General features: G+C 45.5%; 1 long non-coding RNA gene across 1 annotated transcript; it reads right to left on the bottom strand.

Annotated features, from left to right (window-relative positions):
• Positions 1 to 6,180: 6,180 nt before the first annotated feature.
• Positions 6,181 to 14,201, bottom strand: LOC147574482 (uncharacterized). The gene is made up of 3 exons (XR_015244245.1): positions 14,058 to 14,201; positions 13,782 to 13,926; positions 6,181 to 6,500 (listed from the first exon to the last, which is right to left on the bottom strand). It is a non-coding gene; the product is annotated as an uncharacterized LOC147574482 (long non-coding RNA).
• Between the last annotated feature and the right edge of the window lie 950 nt (positions 14,202 to 15,151).

The following is a 15,151-nucleotide window of genomic DNA, read 5'->3' as shown; positions in this document are numbered from 1 at the left end:
TGAATCATTTGAGAGATTTGCAAACATCCAGATTAATACAATAATTCAGTTTAATCTCATAAATACATTAGTTTAGTCCTCTAAAACAAGAGCATTATTTTACATGACCATAATTAAATGATCAAGTTCAAGAAATTAATATTAATACAGTACTATTTGGAATGATTACGGTCCTTATTCAGATTTCCACAGTTGTCTTCAGTAATGTCTCCTATAGCTGGACTTTTTCCTTATAAAATCCTTCCAAGGATCTTGCACTGCATTTAGTTTTCATGTTTCCTTAATTTCCTTAGTGCAATTTTGACGAATCTAGGCCAGTTATTTTGCACAACGTCCCTCGGTTTGGATTTATCCTGTTTCACATGATTAGATTCAGAGTAAACATTTTTGACAGGAAAGCTACAGAGACGGCACAGCATCAGGAGGCATTGATGGGACTCGTCCCATCGTTGGTGACGTTAAATTGGATCACTTTGGTAGAGTTTACCAGATTGCCTCTATCTTTTCCCTTTCCCTCTTTTATTTCTTCTTTTTTGAGTGAGGAAGCAAAGGAGGGCCAAAGAGAGAATCCCAGGCGGTTTTCCTGACTGTCAGTGCAGAGCCTGACATGGGACTCGATCTCACAAACCATGAGATCATAACCTCAGCTCAAACCAAGTGTCACACGCTTAACCGAGCCACCCAGGTGCCCCTGTCTTTTTCCTTTGTAACCCCATTAGTAACCTGTGTGTATCTTTGAGACTGTGAATATCTTATTCTGGAATATTCTGCCCAACAATGGTTTTTTGGATCTATTGGTAATTTTTGCCTGAACCAGTTGTTACTTTGGTGGTTGTGATTGCAAAGCTGAAAATTGTTTTGGCATAAATTTCACTTTAAACCGAATGCTGTGCCAATAGCCACCATTATCCTCTCTGCGGTCTGCTTTCTAATCTATAGATGGATGGAGCTGTTTCACAGATTTGAATAGTTATTATCACATTGAGTGTACCATGTGTGGTCTTTTTTCCTTCACTTAATATCTTCATCAAAAGCTATTTTTACCTAGTTACTATGTTTTGATTCTTAAAAGTTTCAGACTCAGAAAACTGTACAACTGAAAAGGCTTACCAGTGATTTATTCCTAAATGTTAAGTGTCTCACGCAGTTCGCACAGCTTTGTACTTTGCATAACTAAAGTGTAACTTTGGATTATACCACCCCACTTCCGTTATACTTACGAGAATACCCAAATCAGTGGAATATTTGGAATGCTTCTGTTTGCTACAAATTTCTTAAGGAAACAAGATTAAATTCTGGATAACTTTTTTGAAGAGTAATCATTTTTTTAAATATTTATTTATTTTTGAGAGAGAGAGGGCGCTCATGCAAGTTGGGGAGGGGCAGAGGGAGAGGAACAGAGTATCCAAAGCGGGCTCTGCGGTGACAGCAGCAAGCCCAGTGTGGGGCTCAAACTCACGAACCGCAAGATAGTGACCTCAGCTGGTCAAGTCAGATGTTCAGTGCTGACTGAGCCACTTAGGTACCCCAAGAAGTCATCATTTTAAATTACCTCCTCAGGACTTTTTATCTCTTAAGAGAGCAGTGTACTACTATTAAAGTGATTTTATATATACATATATATGTAATAATATATATGTATTTTATATATAAATAATATGTATATAATATATAATAAGTTATATGTGTGTGTATATAATTTTGTTTAAGTAGGCTCCACACCCAGAGTAGGGCTTGAACTCATAACCCCAAAGTCAAGGGTCACGTGCTCTACTAACTGAGCCAGCCAGACACCCCTGAAGTGGTTTTAAATAAATGTCTGTCGGGGGCCTGGGTGGCTCAGTCAGTTAGGCGTCCATCTCTTGATTTCAGCTCGGGCATGATCTCCTGGTTCATAGGATTGAGCTTTTAATACATTTCAGATCCCAGTTGCTATGCTATTCTACGCTTATTTTCAGACTTAGAATAGAAGAGTTTTATTTCTTTAATTGTATTTTAACTAGTAAGACAAATGTACAGGTGTGTATTTGCCCCTGAAGCTTATAATGTATAAATTAGTATATATTAGATCATGTGATACTTAGTGTGTGCCAGCCATTGTCCTAAATGCATCCCCCAAATTCATTAATTTAAATTTTTTTTTTTTCAACGTTTATTTATTTTTGGGACAGAGAGAGAGCATGAACGGGGGAGGGGCAGAGAGAGAGGGAGACACAGAATCGGAAACAGGCTCCAGGCTCTGAGCCATCAGCCCAGAGCCCGACGCGGGGCTCGAACTCACGGACCGCGAGATCGTGACCTGGCTGAAGTCGGCCGCTTAACCGACTGCGCCACCCAGGCGCCCCTAAATTCATTAATTTAATACTCTGCTTAACAATCCCATGAAGTAGGATTTACTGTTGAGGAAATTGAGGCACACACCAGTAAGAGACCCTTCCAAGTATATATAGCAAGTAACTATCAGAATTTGAATCCAGGTGCTTTAGCTATCGGTTTTTGCTCCTAACCCCCTACGCTGTGCTGCCTCTTCACCACTGCTATACTTAGGCTACCTGGCTGGTTATATCTATAATTTGGTGTTTGATCTTAGGAATATAACTGAATTACCATTTAATTTTATGTAGGAAAAATTATACGTAAGACCTGCTTCACGGTAGTGTTTCTTGGGATGTAATTTACAGGAACACCTTGTGACAAGAAATGGGTGCCATCTATATAGTGCTCAAAAGATTATCTGATAGATTCTAAATATCTATAGCATGCATGTACACGTTAGCAGAAAGCATTATGACTCCCAAGACCTAGTAAATTTTCTCATCAAACACTGAATACCTTGGGCGGTCACCATCAAGAAAGACGTGGAATCAAAATGGAGATAGTTTACGTCCGGAATAGATAAAAGTATACTTGTCTAAGGATGAAAGAGTGATTTGAGTTAGAAAAAATGAATTAGAAAAAATTAGAAAAAAAGGAAAAAAATGTTCCTTATTCAAAGTGAGGACAATAACCTCTGCCTTCCGAGATCATTGCAGAAATGAAATGAAACAAGCCCAGGTGTATTGTAAGCAAAAAGGTTAGAAAATGTCAAGTGTCCTAAACGCTGGGGGAGTTTTGAGGAGGGTGAAGGTTGCTCCCAGTTAGGGAATCATGGAAGGCTTTGTGGAGGAGGTGGCATTTGAAGTTTGTCTTATAAAATGGTAAAGACTGGAAATACAGCAGTGAAAGGGAAGGATACTTCCAAAGGAAGGGAACAGCATAAACAACGTCAAAACCGAGATCCCAGGGTGCCTGGCTGGCTCAGTCAGTGGAGCGTGGGACTCTTGATGTAGGGGTCCTGAGTGCCAGACCCATCTTGGGTATGTATAGACATTACTTAAAGATATAGCCTTTAGGGGCGCCTGGGTGGCACAGTCGGTTGAGCGTCCGACTTCAGCCAGGTCACGATCTTGCGGTCCGTGAGTTCGAGCCCCGCGTCGGGCTCTGGGCTGATGGCTCAGAGCCTGGAGCCTGTTTCCGATTCTGTGTCTCCCTCTGTCTCTGCCCCTCCCCCGTTCATGCTCTGTCTCTGTCTGTCCCAAAAATAAATAAACGTTGAAAAAAAAAAAAGATACAGCCTTTAACAAACAAACAACAAAAACGCAAGATCATGATGTGTCCCAGGGCAGCAAGTATGGCAGGACCTGGAGATCAGCTCAGACTATGGAGAAGTTCCTCCCTACAGGCTTGGGGTCATGAAGGGCAGATTGTACCAAAGAAGGGCACTTTGAGGCACTGCCCCTCAGATCATTGGGATAAAATGGCATTTGAGAATATTTCTTTATCACCTACTGTTCGGGGGGCCTTATTTACTTCCGGTTGAGGGGATCTGCAGCGTGTGGCAAGGCTCCCAAGTGACTAAGTGCCATGAGGGTTGTGATGGGGGAGTTTGAATTGCACAGTGAGTAATCTGGATTATCGCAAGCATAATCCGGTTCATGTTGCAGAACTATTGGTTGTAAAGGGAGAATCTCCATGGAGAAGTCTCAGTCATCAGACCGCTGCCCCCCTATAGCAAGGGGATGGTACTGAGGGCTATTTACTAGCCTTCTGGGATGGAATGCTGCTCATGAGTCATGAGGTTAAAGGATAAGAATCAGAAATTGTGTTTTGGATATAAAACAAGGAAAGTAAATCCAGAGCCACCTGCAGTCAGAGTGTAGGGTAGAGGGATGTAGACCAGATTAAGTTGGCTGATGAAATGTTTGGGCTTTTTATGAACAGATGTGACAAGGTGGGCAATCAAGCATGCATTACAGTTTAGGTGTAAATGTAAATTTGGTATAGCCTCATCAGAAGAAAATTTTGACAATATGTACTGAAAGTGAAAATCAGGTATCTTTTCACTCCTCTCTCACCGGAATTTATTCTACAGATGTAGGGCACATGTGCCCACAGAAGCATGTAGAAGGTTATTCATTCCTGCCCTTTTTGCAATAGGAAACATTTGGAAATAACTTACATGTCCAAGAGAATACTAGCTAAATAAATACGGTACATCTGTGCAATGGTTTGACACAGCGAGTGGCGTTAAAAAGGGGCACAGGTCAGCATGTATTGATATGGACCAGTCTCCAGAATATAATAGATGAAAACAGAAAGCAAGGTGCAGTGCTATGGTTAGTATAAATAATGGGATATGTTTACATTTAGAATATTTATAGGAGGACGCAAAAGAAGTTAGGAAGAGTGGGGGTGCCTGGGTGACTCCGTCAGTTGTGTTCAACTCTTGGTTTTAAGTCAGTGGTTCCTGAACCACTTTATCTTGTAATAGATAAAAGCATGGCTTTTTAAAAAAAAAAAAAAAAATTGTGGTAAAATACACATACCATAAAACTTACCATCTTAACCATTTTTAAGTGTGCAGTTCAGTGATGTTAAGTACGTTCACACCGTGGTGCAACCAATCTCCAGAACTTTTCATCTTGCAAAACTGAAAACTCTGTGCCCATTAAACAACTTCCCTTTCCCCACTTCCCCAGTGCCTGGCAACCACCATTCTACTTTCTGTCCTTGAGTCTGACTGTTCTAGATGCCTCGCATCAGTGAAATAGGATCTCTGGCTTTTTGTGACTGGTTTACTTCCCTTAGCATCATATCTTTAAGGTTCATCCACGTTGTAGCCTCTGTCAGAATGCCCTTTCTGAAGGTCAAATAATATCCCATTGCACGTACATACATTTTTTGTTTATCCATTCTGTTGGTGTCGCACTTGTGTTTCCATGTTTGGCTGTTGCGAGTAATGCTGCCGTTGTAGGGGAGGAGCAAATGAACTTTTCCCTCTACCCTCTGAGGTTCTCTGGCTGGCGCCCTGCACATTGGACTGACACAAAACAGATTAATAGGAGAATGGTTTCTTCATGAGCGTATGTGCACCAGAGAACTCAAAGGGGCGATTGGGACTTGGGCTTGTAGTGCATCGAACAAAAGAACAATAAATCTGATAGAGAAGTGACAAGACAAAGCACCAGGACTATGTGCTTCTACGGGCAGCAAACTGTGGGAAGGTAAATATTTGGAGAGAGTGAGGATAAAGGTTACCTAATAGGGTTTGTTATGTGGAGTCCTCTGGTGCTATTTCTGAGCTAGAGTCTAGAGGTGTCTCTGATGATCAAGAATTGTCCTGCCCTCCTGTCCTGTAAGGGGAGGGGGGGGGCAGTTTTTCCTGTGTCCCTTTTTTTTTTTCCAATTACTTTCAGCTCAAAATAATTCTTTTTTTTTTTTTTTTAAGTTTTATTTATTTGAGAGAGAGAGAATCCCAAGCAGGCCCCACACTTGATCCCACGGACCATGAGATCATGCCCTGAGCTGAAGTCAAGAGTCAAACGCTTCACCAACTGAGCCACCCAGGCACCCCTCAAAATAATTCTTCTATCAGGGGCGCCTGCTGGCTCAGTCGATGGAGCGTATGACTCTCAAGCATGTGAATTTGGGGTTGTGAGTTCAAGCCCCACGTTGGGTGTAGAGCTTACTCAAATCAACAACAAATAATTCTTTTTTTTTTTTTTAACAAATAATTCTTAATGCGTATTTCATGGTGCGTGTTCTGAACCCCTTCGTTGTGGACACGGATGTACAAATATTTCTCCAAGACCCTGCTTTCAACTCTTCCGATGTATGCCCCGAAGTGGAATTACTAGATCATCCAGTAATTCTATTTTTAATATTTTAAGAAACTGCCACGCTGTCGCATTCCTACCAGCGGGACACCGGGGCGCCAATTTCTCTGCGTCCTTGCCAACACTTGTTGTTTTTTGGGTGTGGTTTTGGTTGTTAACAGTCGCCGTTCTAACAGGTATGAGGCGGTAACTCATCGTGGTTTTGATTTGAAAGGCACTGCTTTTTTAGTTCCGACTCCCGGTGGCATGCTCTCTCCACCGGGTTACTACAGAAGCCTCCAGACAGCCTCCTGCTTCCACCCTGGCTCCCTGCAGTCCGTTCTCAGTGTAACAGATGGAGCGATCCTGTTAAAAAATCAGAAGAAGACGACAAATCACGTGAGTGTCTTTCAAACCTGCGTCCCTGTGTCTCTCCTCACTGTAGTCCTCCCGACCTCATCTGCGGCTCTCCTGCTCTGTCTTGCTCCTGCAATTCTGTACCTTATTCTTTCTTCCTGAATCTTTTTCTTCCCCCCGCCCCCCCTTGGGGTTTGTCCTCAAATGGCACCTCAGCGAAGCCTCCCGTTCTGTGCCCACAATGCCGCTCTCTAATGTCTTTTTCCCTCATTCATTTCCACCCAGAAAACTGTTAACTATCCAACATCCCCTATATTTTACTTCCCTATTAAAAGTTTTTTTAATGTTTATTTTTGAGAGAGAGACAGAGCATGGAGGGGAGGAGAGGGGCAGAGAGAGAAGGAGACACAGAATCTGAAGCAGGCTTCGGATTCTGAGCTGGCGCGGGGCTTGAGCTCACAAACCGTGAGATCGTGACCTGAGCCAAAGTCGGCAGCTTAACGGACTGAGCCACCCGGGTTCCCCCCCCGCCCCTTATATTTTACTTCTTTTTTTTTTTTTTTAATTTTTTTTTTCAATGTTTATTTATTTTTGGGACAGAGAGAGACAGAGCATGAACGGGGGAAGAGCAGAGAGAGAGGGAGACACAGAATCGGACACAGGCTCCAGGCTCTGAGCCATCAGCCCAGAGCCTGACGCGGGGCCCGAACTCACGGACCGCGAGATCGTGACCTGGCTGAAGTCGGACGCTTAACCGACTGCGCCACCCAGGCGCCCCCTTTATATTTTACTTCTTAATCTGTTGGGACTTTTTTCGTCAGTTCGGGCTTCATGGGGACAGAATCCCTGTCTCGTTCTCTGCTTTAACTGCAAGCATTAGGTCAGCGCCTGGTGCACGGAGGCAGCCAGGGCCTCGAGATAAAGAAACGAAGCCCTCTGCCCTGACGTTGCTGACCGTGAACCACCAGGCAGCTCTAGAGCCAGGGATCTGATTGGTAAGCATCCTTGCCAGCGCGCGCCCCTTGCTCGCGAAAGGATCATTTCAGCAAAGGGAGAAGGGTTCTTTTTGATTGGAGAGTTCAAGGGCACTTCCTCCTGCGCCGCTCTCTCCTCTTATTTGCCTGAGTGCCTGCACCTGGGTTTTATAGTGATTGAAGTAAACAGATTTGGGCAAGACCAGGAAGACAATTGTTGGAAGTCTATCTACATCTTCCCTTCCTTCCCAGTGCCGCCCACCCAGAGGCTGGGGTGGGGCCCCGTCACTGCTGTTTGAGCGAAAGTGGACTCCCTTGTGAGGTGTTTGGTTACAGGACTTCTCCCAGAGACTTTGTGTCCACAATTAGGATGGCCGCTCATACAGGAGCATGGATTGTCCAGGAAGAGTCAAATCACTCGAAAACATGACGGTGTAGAAGCACTTTATGAATACAGTTGACCGACCCTTGAACAACACAGGGGTTGGGATGCCGACCACCTTGCAGTTGAAAATCCACGTATAGCTTTTGACTCCCCCAAAACTCCAGTAATAGCCCGCTCTTGACCGGAAGGCTTACTGGTAACATAAATAGTCAATTAACATCTTTTGCGTGTTGTATATGTATTATACACTGTATTCTTACAATAGGTGAGCTAGAGAAAAAAATGTAACTATGGGGCACCTGGGCGGCTCAGTCGACTGAGCGTCCCAACTCTTGGTTTTGACTCAGGTCATGGTCTTGTGGTTCATGGGTTCGAGCCCCACGTCAAACCAGCACGGAGCCTGTGTGGGATTCTTTCTCTCTCCCTCTCTCTCTGCCCCTCCACCATTCGTGTGCTCTCTCTCTCAAAATAAATAAAACTTGGGGCGCCTGGGTGGCTCAGTCGGTTGAGCGACTGACTTCGGCTCAGGGCATGATCTCACAGCTCATGATCTCACGGCTCACGAACTCAGGGCTTGTGAGTTCGAGCCTCGTGTCGGGCTCTTTGCTGACAGAGCCTGGAGCCTGCTTCTGATTCTGTGTCTCCCTCTGTCTCTGTCCCTCCCCTGCTCATGCTCTGTCTCTGTCTCAGAAATAAATAAATACAAAAAAAAATTTTTTTTAAATAAAAAAATAAATAACATTTTAAAATAAAATAAGTACAAATAAATAAATTCTGTTAAAAATAAAATGTTTAAAAAAATCATGAGGGAAATACACTTACAGCACTGCACTGTATTTATCGGGGAAATAACCCTGCCCTGGACTCCATGGGGACTTGATGCCACACGTCCCTTGCCCCCCCATCCGTCACCAAGTCCTGTCGACCTTACCCAGAAAATATTTCAAAAGCGCCTCCTCGGCATTTCTACTGCAGCCACCCTCCCACGCCTCCGTCCTCTCTCACCTGCCTACATTCCCCCCGGCTTCTCTCCTGTCCTTCCTCTCCATAGCAGTAAATGGGACCCTGAAACGTAAATCAGACTGGTCCACACATGCCCTCTAAGAAGCCTGTACTGGGCTGGCTCAGTCAGTAGAGCATGCACCCCTTGGTACTGAGTTCGAGCCCCATGTTGGGTACAGAGATTGCTTAAAACAAATAAAAGTAAGGGGCGTCCGGGTGGCTCAGTCGATTAAGCGTCAGACTCCGGCCTAGGTCACGATCTCATGGTTCACGAGTTCAAGCCCCGTGTCGGGCTTTCTGCTGTCAGCACAGAGCCTGCTGTAGATCCTCTGTCTCCCTCTCTCTCTGCCCCTCCCTCTGTCTCTAAAAAATAAATGAACATTAAAAAAGTTGCTTATTATAGTCCACCAAGCCTTGCGTGATCTGGCCCCTGGCTACCCGTCCCGTACTCTGAGCCTCACCTGGGGTCAGCGCACCTCCAGTCCTTGTTCAGGCTGTTCCCTCTTCCCCCAAATTTACCGGGTGGCTCAGTCGGTTAAGCATCTGACTCTTGATCTTGGCTCAGGTCCTGATCTCACAGTGCATGAGAGTGAGCCGCGAGTCGAGGTTCTCTCTCTCTCCCCCTTTGGAGGGAGATTCTTGGGATTCTCGCTCTCCCTTCTCTCTCTGCCCCTCCCCAATAAAACAAAAATAAATAAGTAAATAAAACATAATATGAAAATCTTGAATGTTATGCAAAGAGACAAGATATTCTTACAATGAGATAACCTAATTGACCGACCGGAAGTATTTCATCCAAGAAGCTGTGCCTTGTTACTAGGAGAGCACCTGGGTCTGGGCCGAGCAAGCTCCTTTCCGACCTCCTGACCTTATTTTTGGATAGTGCTTTAGTTCATCACGCGACCTTCCACGCATTAGCTCATCTTTTCTTTGAATTAACTTCTCCAGGTGGGTATTTCTATTATTTCCACTTCGCAACTATGGAAACCGAGGCTCCGAGGGGCCAAATGACTTGCCTAGAATCGCAGCGCCAGAGCCAAATGCGCTCATCGGTCTCACTTCACTTCGAGTGAGCGCGTTGCTTGGCCTCACCCAGCTCCTGCTCCCGTTCCTTGCGTCCCCTCCAGGCCTTTCCCGTCCAGCTGGGGAGTTGCAAGGAGGATAAACAATGCATAGCAAATGCCAGGCTGTGGTCCGGAGCCTTCCATCAAGGCCTGTTAGTGTTGTAATTTTTCCACTCAATGTCAAGCTGACGCTGCCCCCCCCCCACCCTCCAACCCCCCCCGCCCCGCCCCGCCAAGGTGGCCTGGAGGGGACTGAGGGCCTCTTTGCTCTACCTGAAAGGGGCGACACCCTGGCTGGGAGCTGAGGGCTGGGAAAGCCACCAGCCCGGGTCCTTCCAGCCTCTCCCTACATGCTCTTCATACCACACACGTGCTCACACACACCATGCTCAGCGCAATGGAATTTCCAGCCCGGACAGGGAGGCAGGAATGTATATTGAGACCCACAATAGCCAGAAAAATAATTCAGCCTGGCTCCGTTCCCAGGGCAGGCGCCCCTCGCGTCATCCAGACCACAGTCCACACCCAGTCCCTTCTGACCAACCGCCAGGCCCAGCTGCTCTGCTCTCGGCCCGGAAACACCCTCTCGGGGCAGGGTGTACCCTGGGAAGACTCAAAGGGCAAGGGGTGAAAGGGCCCAGAGAAGACAGGAGGGAGAGAAGGTCCTCTCTCCCTCCCCTCCCCCACCCAGGCTCATCCCTGGGACCACAGGGCTTCAGCCAAGGCCCGTTAGTGGCAGGAGCTCCGCTCCTTCTCCCGCAGTGGGTAATGGGAAATTAAAGCAATTATGGAGATAAAAGCAGCCCCTTAAACTCTTCCTTACATTGTAGGTAAAGGAGGATTGTCTCTCTTTAGTTTGTGCAGCCATAGCAACCAGGTATCTTTAAACTTTCATGTTTCTGGAAGCCTTGAGCCCCGTAATAAAGAGCAGCTAATCTCTATGCACTTTCATGCTCTTATCCACGCAGAACACTCTCTGCCCTGTGCCCTGGGTATTCGCCCTTGCCATAGCTCTGTATGCTGTTCTTTCATATACGATGTGCTCGGGGACTTTATTTTTCCTTTTAGAAACCACTCTATAGGATTTCCATGGCTTAAAAACTGGTTTATACAATTTAAAAATTATCTTAAGCAGGGACGCCTGTGTACTACAAGGTAATGTATCTTTTTGTTGATGACCACCTTGTAAATGAATCCATGTTTGACTACAAAAGGGAGAAAGCATGGATGATTGTCTTCTCTTAATTGATACAGGTTTTCTTTAAGACCAACATGTGATCTCAGGATAATTCTAATTATTTTGAGGCTTTTAAAATATCATTTAGGTTTTCGACTACAAGATAAATTGGAAGAGTATAATAAAGAGCAGGAAAGTCTCATCTAAAGAGACTTAAAAGACATCAGTCAGTTGCGATACGGGAACTTTATTTGGATCCCAGTTTAAACAAACCTAAAAAAACGTATGATAAATACAAAGAGAAGGTGGATTTCTGAGTAGATATTTGACGATAAGAGGAATTATTTTTATTTTGTTTTAGCTGTTTTATATTTTTCTAAAGGAAGCCCCTCTCTTTCAGAGATATATACTAAAATATTTATGTAAGAAATATGCTTTCTAATATTTGCTTCAAAATAATATGGGGAGGGAGAAAAGGAGGGGGTTAGATGAAAGGTGCTAAGCCATGAATTTGATGATTGTTGAATCTACATATGAGTTCATGGGATTCATTATACTAGTCTCTCTACATGTGTATACATCCGAAATTAATTTTCATAATGATTTAAAGAAATTGAATACACTCATACACGCACATATTCCATCAATATGAAAATACTTCCTACTTGCATTTGCTTTTTTTTTTTTTTTTTTAAATTTTCAACGTTTTTTATTTATTTTGGGACAGAGAGAGACAGAGCATGAACGGGGGAGGGGCAGAGAGAGAGGGAGACACAGAATCGGAAACAGGCTCCAGGCTCCGAGCCATCAGCCCAGAGCCCGACGCGGGGCTCGAACTCACGGACCGCGAGATCGTGACCTGGCTGAGGTCGGACGCTTAACCGACTGCGCCACCCAGGCGCCCCGCATTTGCTTTTTTAAGTAGACCCTTTGCCCAACGTGGGGTGTGAACTCATGACCTGGAGATCAAGAGTTGCATGCCCTACCAACCGAGCCAGCCGGTGCCCCAAAATACTTTCTAAATATAGGGTGTTTCTAGCTCATTCTAGTCTACTTGTAAAGTGTGTTGAAATGGCCAGTTGGCCCTGTCCATAGGAGAGGATTGGAGCTGTGGTCAAATCTTGGTTCGAAGGCAAGTCTTAAAAACTACTTAACTTGTACTCTTAAGTTCACTACTCGGTCACATCTGAAGACCTCATTTTTATGAGTGTATAAAACTTCACTATGAATAGTATTCAATTTCATCTCTCTCTCCCCCTTACATTCACAGTATCTCTTTGGGGAATGGGGACTCTAAAAATTCCCTGAAGAAACTAACAGGATGAGTCAAATGACTTGTCCACAGTAACCCAACTCCGGGGGAGCACTGAGCCTGGCTGCTTCCATGGGGCTCCACCCGGTGAGGGGGGACTCAGAACAGAATAAATAAAAAATAAATTCGTAGAAGAATGTATCTGTAAGAACTGGACCCAGGTTGTATCCCAGCGAACATGTGTTAACAGAAACACACTATGGGATCCCCTAGCCTTTCTTCGCAAACCCCAGTTCTTAATCTCCATGAAACTTTAGGCAAGTCACATCCTGAGACCCAGTTTCCACATCCAGCAAGTGGGATAACAAGACTTGCTTTACAGGTTGCTTTGAAGCCATCTAGTGAATGAGTGCCCGGGGCACTGTCGGCTCTATGTGAGTGCCAGCTGTCACCATGAAGGTAATTAGGTATTTGGAATTTAGACCACAGCCAATGTTTTATTTGTTTATTTCTATTAAAACATTTTTTTAATGTTTATTTATTTTTGAGAGAGAGAGAGAGAGAGAGCGCAACGGGGAGGAGCAGAGAAAGGGGGAGACACAGAATCCGAAGCAGGCTCCAGGCTCTGAGCTGTCAGCACAGAGCCTGACGTGGGGCTTGAACTCACAGACCCACAGACCATGAGATCATGACCTGAGCTGAAGTCAGACGCTCAACTGACTGAGCCGCCCAGACGCCCCCAGAGCCAATGTTTTAAACAATAGTTTTGATCCCAGGCTGTTTCTCATTCAGCACATATTAAATGAGTGCCTGCTTGTGCCAGGCATAGTTCTGGGGTCAGAGGATACAGCACTGAACAAGATAGATGTGGCTCCCAGTGGGATGCCTGGGTGTCTCAGTTGGTTAAGCGTCCGGCTCTTGGTTTCAGCTCAAGTTGTGATCTCATGGTTTGTGAGTTCGAACCCTGCCATCGGACTCCGTGGTGACGGTGCGGGGCCTGCTTGGGATTCTCTCTCTGCCCCTCTCCTCTCTCTCTGTCTCTAAATAAATAAACTTAAACAATTTTTCTTTAGTTTTTAATATTTATTTATTTTTGAGAGAAAGAGAGAGAGAGAGACAGAGTGTGAGCTGGGGAGGGGCAGAAAGAGGAGACACAGAATCTGAAGCAGGTCCAGGCTCTGAGCTGTCAGCACAGCTAACAGTTTGCGGGGCTCAAACTTAGAAACTGTGAGATCATGACCTGAGCCAAAGTTGGACGTTTAACCGACCGAGCCACCCAGGTGCCCCTAAATGAATACACTTTAAAAAAGAAAAGAAAAGAAGAAAGATGTGGATCCTGGCTCACGCAGAGCTTGCAGACCACAGGTCAGCCCACAGAAGCTTGCATGACACAAGAACACCTGAAATAGAGTATTGATAGTGTCTAGCACCGTTACCTCAGTTCTCCCTTGTCTTCATAGTCGTCTGAGAGAACACAGGCCCCATTCCTACTTCAGTGAGCATCTCCTACCTCACCCCGCACAGCTGGGGCTGCCTCTTGGCTCCTGGGACGGTGAGATGGCCGGTTGCTCCATGGAGGACCTAGGACGAGTAGAGGGTGTCAGGATCCGGGCAAAAGAAGTTGGATGAGAGTAGGACCACATTAGGCAGATTGATGGAGGCCCCTGGGTCGGATATTTGGAAGGGACGTGGTCTGGGGAAGAATCCTCCACCTTGAAAACGGGCTCATTCCCATGTGGCTAGTGGGCGGGTTCAGAGGTAAAATCCAAGATAGTCAGTTTTCAAGGGATTAGAGAGAGCAGTAGGTCCCTTGAACCATTGTCCTTGGAACGTCCTTGGAGTTATTCTGGTTCTCATTCTTGTCATTGGTGAGACGCAAAGTGTGATTGGCAGCATCATCAATGGGTATCAGCTCTGTCACAGAGGTGTCCTAGGTGCTGGGGTGCCCAACCCCATGCCACAGCTCTCTCTGAATTCTGCTTCTCCTCAGGTCCTCCCAGGTGGTCCTGGAGCTCCCAGAGATATTCCACATAGGGTTTTCTTTCATGGCCACACAGGACAACCTTACTGAGCTGCTGGTGGGAGAGGATCAGATGGTCCCAAAGTGTTTTGCGTGGAGGACGCCCCCAGTGGGCATTCACCCCCAGATCCGTAAGCTGGAAGGAATCCCAGAACTCATGATAAGGAGTCTCTGAAAGGAATGATTATTTTTTTTTAACTTTTTTTTTTAATGTTTATTTATTTTTGAGACAGAGAGAGAGCATGAATGGGGGAGGGATAGAGAGAGAGGGAGACACAGAATCCAAAGCGGGCTCCAGGCTCTGAGCTGTCAGCACAGAGCCCGACGCAGGGCTCAAACTCACAGACCATGAGATCATGACCTGAGCCAAAGTCGGATGCTTAACGGACGGAGCCACCCAGGCACCCCGAGGAATGATTCTTTTTACTGGAGTTACTTTCCTCTTAGAAGTCTACTGACCTCATTGCCAACAATTTTTTCCTTCTCACTCTCACTGAGCTAAGCAAAGTTGGAGGCTGGGCCAGGGGAAAGGACCTATAGGTGTTACTGTTGCAGGTAAGGACTTAAGGCAGGTCCAGGATAGATGCTCAGGGGACACTCAATGTGAAGGAGCTGAGTTTGGCCAAGGACTGGGACAACAATGAGGTCAAGACCATTGCTCTTTACAGAAGACACAATATTTTAAAAATATTTTTATTTATTTTTGAGAGAGAAAGGGAGGGGTAGAGAGAGAGGGAGACAGAGGACCCGAAGTGGGCTCCGTGCTGAGAGTGGAGAGCCCCCTGT

This window comes from Puma concolor, chromosome E1 (genome assembly GCF_028749965.1).
Source record: "Puma concolor isolate L17-30 chromosome E1, mPumCon1.1.hap2, whole genome shotgun sequence".
NCBI lineage: Eukaryota > Metazoa > Chordata > Mammalia > Carnivora > Felidae > Puma > Puma concolor.
The sequence above is the reverse complement of the archived record's forward strand: the minus strand, read 5'-3'. Positions and strand labels throughout refer to the sequence as shown.